Below are 7,829 nucleotides of genomic sequence, written 5' to 3' on the forward strand. Positions count from 1 at the left end.
CGTTTTTCGCGCTCCTTCAAAATGAATCAGATTCAACTCGCCCAACTTTCAACCTTACTATATCTATTAGGAATTCTCAGAATATACAGATTGCCAAAAGAAGACACAAGAAACGACTAGCAAACACGCGTTAAAAACCAATTCTGCGAATGCCAATAGCCTAGAAAAAAAAATATTTATCTAAACAAGATAGCTAAATGATGAACGCCAAGAAAACCTAGCTGCCGGCACGAAAAACCAGGCCGCTAGGACCAAGAGCTAAAATCTATTCTTTTGGCTGCACCTAACCTAGCTAGCTGACAACGAAATTAAGTTAATAAAAGAAAGAACTCATCTATTTGACGCTTCGGAAGCTCCCGCTGTCGCCTGTCCGTCCGTTTCCGGTAGCCACGTGCAATCGGAGGAGCGATGGAACACGCGTCCGCACCACACGGCTGTCAACTGTCAACCCCTTGTCAATCCTTGTCTGCCAGCGCTGCGACACCAGCGGTACTCCTGTGCACCGACAGGTGATCGAAAATCTGCTGAACACCTGCGTCTTTTTCCTGGTTAAGCTCTAAAAACCCGTGCTGGTCATCGAACGATCTTGATTATATGCATTGATGTGTGCAATACCACTTGTTGTAAGTCGGCTTCTCTGCAAGGCTTTTTTTCCAACGGAAAGGTCTCATTCCCACTCGTGCATTGTTTTTTAACAGTTGTCTTCAAAATGACCTAGCGAGAGCTGTCGAAAGGGTTGTGCATACCTGCCCTTTATATGTAAAGTACAGGATGAAGGGACTATTGATTGTCCAGCGCGCCTTGCTCCTCGATGACTGGTTTCGGGCCATTTGTCACGCTCCCTGCCTGCGACACAATCGCGTCTTGAAAGTGAATGCGCCGTAAAAACGCCTGCTTCTTTTCATTTCTGCAAAGACCGGGAGGGAGTCTTTTCTGAGAACAAGGCTGTTTTTTTTTCTTTTCTTTTTTTTTTTTTAACAAGCCTTGCAGGCAGAGACTGACTTAGATTTCGGCTGCGGCAAGAGATACATTTCCTGAATATGCTGAGACGGGCTATATGCCAAAGAATGCATGTTGCAGTGAAATTTTGTTCATGGCAAAAGGAATAGGAGACAAATACTTATAGTGTTTAAATTTATTTGCTGCCTAAGAAATCGGGGTGCTTCTGTTATGCAGGTAATCATTACTACCAAGATACAAGGCTGTCCTTACAATGATGCTTGCCTAAACAGCATTGGCACACGTTGTAAGCATTCCTGCGAATGTTTACGATTCTGGCTGTGGGCTACTTAGTATGGATCTTCAATTGAGTGCTAAAGCATGCTCAAAAGCTGTTGAGATTAGCAAAAGATGGGCCTAAGTGGATGTCATATTTTGGTTACCCATGAGATGGCAACTACCCACTGAAGTCATGGCTGATTACACCAGCGCCAAGCCATCCCAATCCCAGCTCGCTGTCTCTTCTCTGCTACCGTCTTGCAGCCTGGTACAGTTGGCTGTGGTCACTGTGGTGTAAACATGCTTAAACTGAAAAGTGCAGTATTACAGCAAGGCAGTAAATGTTCATGATGCTGACTGTAATCAGAAAATACTACCAACAAAGATTTTTTTTTTACTGCCACTTATATTCAGTAGAAGCACTTATTTCTTGGCAGCAGCATTTCACTTGAGTGTTTTCACTGCAAAAGAGGCATCATATAGAGAAGCACATGTACCTTGATATACATTGACCATACAACATTGACATGTACATTCGAGAATAAATTACTAGGCCCAAAGAAGCCATTCCGTTGCATATTGAAGCTACCTATACAAATAGCTACTGTATGCATGGTGCAGTATACAAAATGCTTATATATCAGATATAACAAAGCTGTAGCTGCTGCTCTGCTGTAGCAGCTGCTAGGAGAATAGTGCATTTTACTTGGCTTCAGTGCCCAGAATGACTGCTGAATGACGAAAATCTTAGTGACAATAAAATAACTGAAATCATAACAAATGCATTGCTGGGGCTATGTGTGAATAAAGGTTATTGTACACTAATAAAACGTGCAACACTGTCAAGAAGAATGCTAAACAGCTTGAAGACAGTAGAGGAAGCTAAACTATAAGCATCCAATAAATGACTACGCCATAAATATGTGATATACACATTTTGCACAGCTACTTTTGTCACTGGCATTTATTTTCTAAGTCTTTTCAACAAATAACCAAAAAATTCATCTTCTGTTTAAACTGATTGAAAGAGAATGCGTGTGTGTAAAATGTGTGTAAAATGAACATATTTTGAAACACTCAAGACTCTGATGGATATAAAGGCACTTAAAAGCTAATTGTCATAGTGCGATCGCAGAAATTGAGCAGATTTCCAGCTCGCTTGCGGCATCACATGCATGATACGCTTGCTTTTCCTGCCGACAGAGTGGACACCGTCTAGCACGAACAGAAACTATGACACCGTCAGAGAGGCCTTGCAACAATGTGCGACCAACACCATCACTCTTACCGCTGCGCGAAATGCAACATACTAGACATCCCTGCTCAGGCCTACCTTTATCGCCTCTAAACTGAGGTCTGGTAGAACAAACTCGTTCTCGCCTCGGTGACAGTAAAAAAAAAAAAAAAAATGTTTTCTTTCTCTTGAACAAACCAAAACGGAGCGTAAACGTCGGTTTCTGTACCTCACACAGAACATCAGCTACTGAACATGAACGAAATGGAGCAGCAGCAGCATCAATCGCAATATGAAGAACCGAGCCCAATGTGCCCGAAGTCAACTGGTTGCGAAGCACAGCAGCGAGCCACTGTGGCTTACACGACAAGTCAGTGGTGAAGGGTCGTGCGTGGGATCTCGTTTCCCGCACTGCAGTCGCGAGCTCTTGCATAGCGGCTGACACCTACTTTACTGATACTGTCAGCTTCCATCTATCGGCAGAAGTAATAGTGTAGCCTTCATTTTCCTCTTGTATTTTCCAAAGAAAGAACACTAGATCACATGGCTACCGCTCGTCGCTCTTGTCATCGCTGGTAAGCACTGATGGAAAACACTCTTCAGCAAGCTATTTTCGTGACAAACACTTTCACCAAGCTGTTCACTGCAGGTTCGTAGCCTTTACTGCTTTCAGTCAGATTTTTCTGGCAACTAACAACATCCGCAGAGGACCTCGATTTTAAACTACGTGTAAAAAGCAGCAACTGGACAGGAAAATCAGCTGTTTCTTTGCAGGCCGCCATGTTCACGCCTCGCTGTCGTCAGCTGACCCTCGCGGCGAAAATCGTTACCTAGGCGCACATTTAATTGTAATACTGAAAATGCTTCTATTTTTAGTTGCCGTATAAAAGCTTCGAACAATGTTTCTTTGGTAAATCGAACATTTATACTGTAAAGAGGAAGTTCCAATCAGGCGGACAGATCGCCGAGAAAGAGGAAGTGCCTTTTGCGGACAAGCTGTCTACAAGCTGAGCCACCCCCGCTCCGGTCCTACTCGCTACCAGTGCCCACTACCAGTGCCTGGATCCCTGCTTAACACTTGGTGGAGGTCCCGGGATTTCTCTTCTACATTCTCGCCCTGGAATTCCGCAGCCGCCGGATTCCAACCGCAATGACTGACTCCAGCACCAACACCACCGGCCCCGCTACCTCGGCCTCTTCAATTCCATGCTCCGGGGTGCTTCGACAGCGGGACCCGCCGTTCTTCAGCGGTACCGACGATCAGGACGTGGAGGACTGACTTTCGTCGTATGAGCGTGTAAGCACCCACAATAAGTGGGACGACGTCTTGAAACTTAACAACGTTATCTTCTACCTTACACAAGTGGCAAAGTTGTGGTTCACCAATCACGAGGCTGACATTCCAACTTGGGCCTCGTTCAAATCTCGCTTTGTGGATGTCTTCGGTCGCCCTGCGGTCCGCAAGCTTCGCGCCGAACACCGTTTGCGCGAGCGGATCCAGCAGACAGGATAAACCTTTACCAGCTACGTCGAAGACGTTTTAGATTTGTGTCATCGTGTAAACGCATCAATGACTGAAGCCGAGAAGATTCGCCACATCATGATGGGCATCCACGAAGGCGTATTTAACATTCTGATGGCAAAAGAGCCCCGTACTGTAAGTGAGGTTGTCACGATGTGCCAAAGCTACGACGACTTTCGTCGCAACGCATCGTCCCTCGACAACCTGAAGCCACGATCGCGGCTGTCTGGCGCCCCTGTCAGCTCCACACTCATTCAAGAAATTAAAGACTTCGTACGGGAAGAAGTTGCACGGCAATTATCGCTAATTCTTAACGTTCCGCATTCCAGTTCACACCTGGCTCCGACCATACGCCAGGTTATTCAGAAACAAGTTGCCGACGCACTTCCGCCCCCTCGACAACCAAGTCTTCATGCCGCTCCGCTGACAGCTCCGCTCATTCATGCCGATGGTGGTGGTGGTACAAACTTTATTCATTTGAGGCCAAAAAATTAAAAAAAGTAAAATTATGTTGCCGCCGTTCCGTGGGTGGCCTTCCGGCTGCTGGTCGTGGCCTCCAGGTCACGCCTGGCGGCGACTTCCGCTGCCCAGGTCGTAAGCCGCTGTTGAATATGCGGCTCCGAGCTGGCCAAAGCAGCCTCCCACAGCTGCGGGCTGTTTATTTGCCAGGAGACGGGGGGAAAGTGCGCCGGACAAGAGTAAAGAATGTGAGCATAGTCTGCTCGGGGAGAGCTGCAAAGCGTGCATTGGGGCGAGAAGGCACCGGGGTGAATAAGGGCAAGGCGTGCAGGGGAGAGGAAAGTGTGGGCCTGTAAATGGCGCCACGTATTCTGTTCGATTTTAGATAGGGACTTGTGAGGGGGAGGGAGGGATAATCGGGAGTTGCGGTAGTGGAGGGTGATGTCATGGAAGGTGAGGAGGGAGTCACGCGTGTCCATCCCGGGGTGGAGGGGGCCAGCTCGGTCGGTCATTTCGCGAGCGATAGAATTTGCCGCCTCATTCATGCCGACGCTGTCCCGACGCCCGCACACACTCCACACTGTCGTATGCTGAGGTTGCCGCAAGACCACCACCTCCTACGCCTTTTCCATCGTACGGTTCACCTCAGCCACTTTCCACTTTCACTCCCACCTTCCTCCCTTCCCTTACGGCGCGGTTCAGGTGTCCACAGAGCAAATGTGACAAATACTGCGCCTTTCCTTTCCCGTGAACCAATAGAGAGAAAAAAGAGGCAAGGATTTCGAGCAAGGCACATAAGCACAATTACATACTTCTTTATTTTTTTAATTTTTCACACGTATTCCTTCAAGAAACACTCCACTAACAGTTCTTGGCTGTCATGAAAGAAGCTTTGTGGTCCGAGAAATGAAGAGAGCAATTGAGTTATCGGGAGGTTGCGGGAGGCAGCGCGTGGGTCCATAGGAACGTTGCGCAACGAACAGATAGCAGCGACTCGCTGACGCCGCTAGCGAGTGAAGCGAGCCTGGAAGCGAGTGAGAACGGGATGCACGCACCGTGATCCGCCGCTGTACGGTTGCTTTCTGCGGATGAAGGATGCGAGCGCTATTGTATCCCCCTCCGGACCGGTCGTCTCGGTGCGCCCGCATATTTGCGGAGCGGGTCGGCGTTTCCGCAACCGGAGAGCACCCTCGCCTCCACTCAGGAAGAAGGGGGGGGGGGGGGGTCTCCTCTTTCTGCATGGCGGCGACGGTGTTCTACGCAGCACGTTGTGTTGACTAGCTAGCGACGTCAGTCAGTCGCTGCTAGCGCTGCCTCCGGCGACCCCCTTTTTTTTTCCTCGTGTGCTCCGGTAGCTGCGCGCGCTCCTGCCCCCATCATTCGCCGCTGAGTGTACCCCCCCCCCCCTCCTCCTGCGAGGCTCCGGTGGCCAAAGCGCCGGCTCGAACGGGGGGGCTGAAAGGGGGGCGGAACTGGTTACGAGGCCGACGCCGCCGCGAAACCCAGGAACGGCCGCCAAAGAGCTGCGCTCTAAAAAAAAAAGATAATTATGTCTATCCTGAAGCTGTACCAGGTACCCAAAGTCCACTATGCTGCACAACCCACCGGCAGAGACTGAACGGGTGTCTCTTCATAGTTTATGATTTTCAATCTGTAAAGTAAAGAACATAATCTTAGAGAAATTTGTTGTAAACACTTTTTAACAATAATTCTTGTGTAATATTAGTCAGCATTTACAATTTCATTAGTTAGGCATCTAAAGAAATAAGCAGTGGACAGTTCTGGCAAATTGCAGTTTATGAGAAATTTTCCTGCTGCATGTGCTGCGAGCTTTACATGAAGCAGCAATACATAGAATCTCAAGCTTTGTGGTTTGTTCAAGGAATTATGGGGGTATTGAAGTGTATTGGTTTTTGCCTCTTGAGCAAGAAAATGTAGTTTTAAGGGAAACGGCAGTCTTGAGAAGTTTTTGGCATCGGCATAAGCTGATGTGTGGTGTGAAACTAGCAATGAACTTATGTAAAAGTTGCATTTTATTGCCATGCTTTACATAATTCTGCATCTGTGACATCACTGCAGTAATGCACATGTGCAAAGGTGCTTTGGATGTGCCTTGCTATCATTGCGCTTTTAGCATGAAGCGTTCCATCTTTCAGAAGTGGTATCCTGCATTTTATAAGGCATAGCCTCTGTGGTATATTCATGCCTTTTTCCAGGAATGTAAACTGCACTAAAGGCAGAAACAATACAATGGCCTTAGACATACCCCTGCAGGAACAAGCTTCATTCTTTATATTCATGGGAAATGACAACGAATGCAAGAACAGAAGAACCTCCCCCCCCCCCAAAAAAAAAAAAAGATTTGCAGTTGTCACTTGTGATGGATGATAAGATGACTAAAGACAGTGTAGTCTCGGGAAAAAATTAACACTATAGGCAATATATGATAATGTCATGAAGGACCAGAGACAGTGTTTTCTAGGAGGGTGAGACCAAATTGACCAGAAACAAGATCACTGGTATGGTTAGATGTGAAAGCACACTATAATGTTTGGGTGTTGGAGTGGAAACCAGCAAACAACAAAGGTAAAAGTGAAGGCGATAAAGCAAAGTTTAACATAAAAAGCTAATGATAAAAAAAAAGAACTGCACATATGAACGAGTAGAGGGAGGGGCTTTATAAATCACATCTTTTGCCTTTATTAGGCTAGCTTCTATTTTATCAATATGTTTTCATTCATATTTCTTTAAATGACCCTCTGGGTAGTCCAACATCAGTGATGCCTATGGCTTGACCCTGCTCCTAACAAGAATACGTCTCATTGTATATTGTGTCTTATTGAGCATATTGTCAATTTTTCTGAGTGCAATGTGCTTGTTGTCTGTGTGTGTTAGTGGCACAGGTATAGCTCAGATTTGGAGAATTTTCATTCATCTATATAATGTGTGAGTTTACAATTATCATTATATAAACACTTGGAAGCCAATACTGGTGCACTATTTCCATCTGTCTTCCTTTTTACTTGCCCTTTGTGCAGTGTTATTTTTATATGTGAATTAATTACTCCACAAGCATGTTTTGTGAGACTTTCTTCGTGAGTAACCAATTACAAGTTCCCTTTCTGTGCAGGTCAAATACGTGATACATCCCTGCAAGTGCGGAGAAGATTATCCAGTCCGTTGCTGCAACTTCGGTGTATAATGAGGTGAAATAAACACCATGGGATGTTATTTTAACGGATTTTTCTGTTCTCTTTGTTCACTCTGCAACATAACTTACGGCTTGAACACAACATAACACAGCCTACCTCGCCTGAAACATTGCTCACTGTCACACTCCAGAAGACACAAAGATATTGCAATGTTTCAACCTTCCCAGGTAGCACAAAGTGGACT

General features: G+C 46.3%; 1 long non-coding RNA gene across 1 annotated transcript in view; it reads left to right on the forward strand.

The window, feature by feature from the left end:
• The window catches only part of LOC146201417 (uncharacterized), a 203,854-nt gene extending 196,259 nt beyond the window's left edge, over positions 1 to 7,595 (forward strand). Inside the window, exon 3 of the long non-coding RNA XR_014705345.1 lies at positions 7,564 to 7,595. This is a non-coding gene — a long non-coding RNA (uncharacterized LOC146201417). The remainder of the gene's footprint in view (positions 1 to 7,563) is intronic.
• Positions 7,596 to 7,829: the final 234 nt, after the last annotated feature.

This window comes from Amblyomma maculatum, chromosome 2 (assembly GCF_055883805.1).
Source record: "Amblyomma maculatum isolate TAMU_Amacu chromosome 2, ASM5588380v1, whole genome shotgun sequence".
NCBI lineage: Eukaryota > Metazoa > Arthropoda > Arachnida > Ixodida > Ixodidae > Amblyomma > Amblyomma maculatum.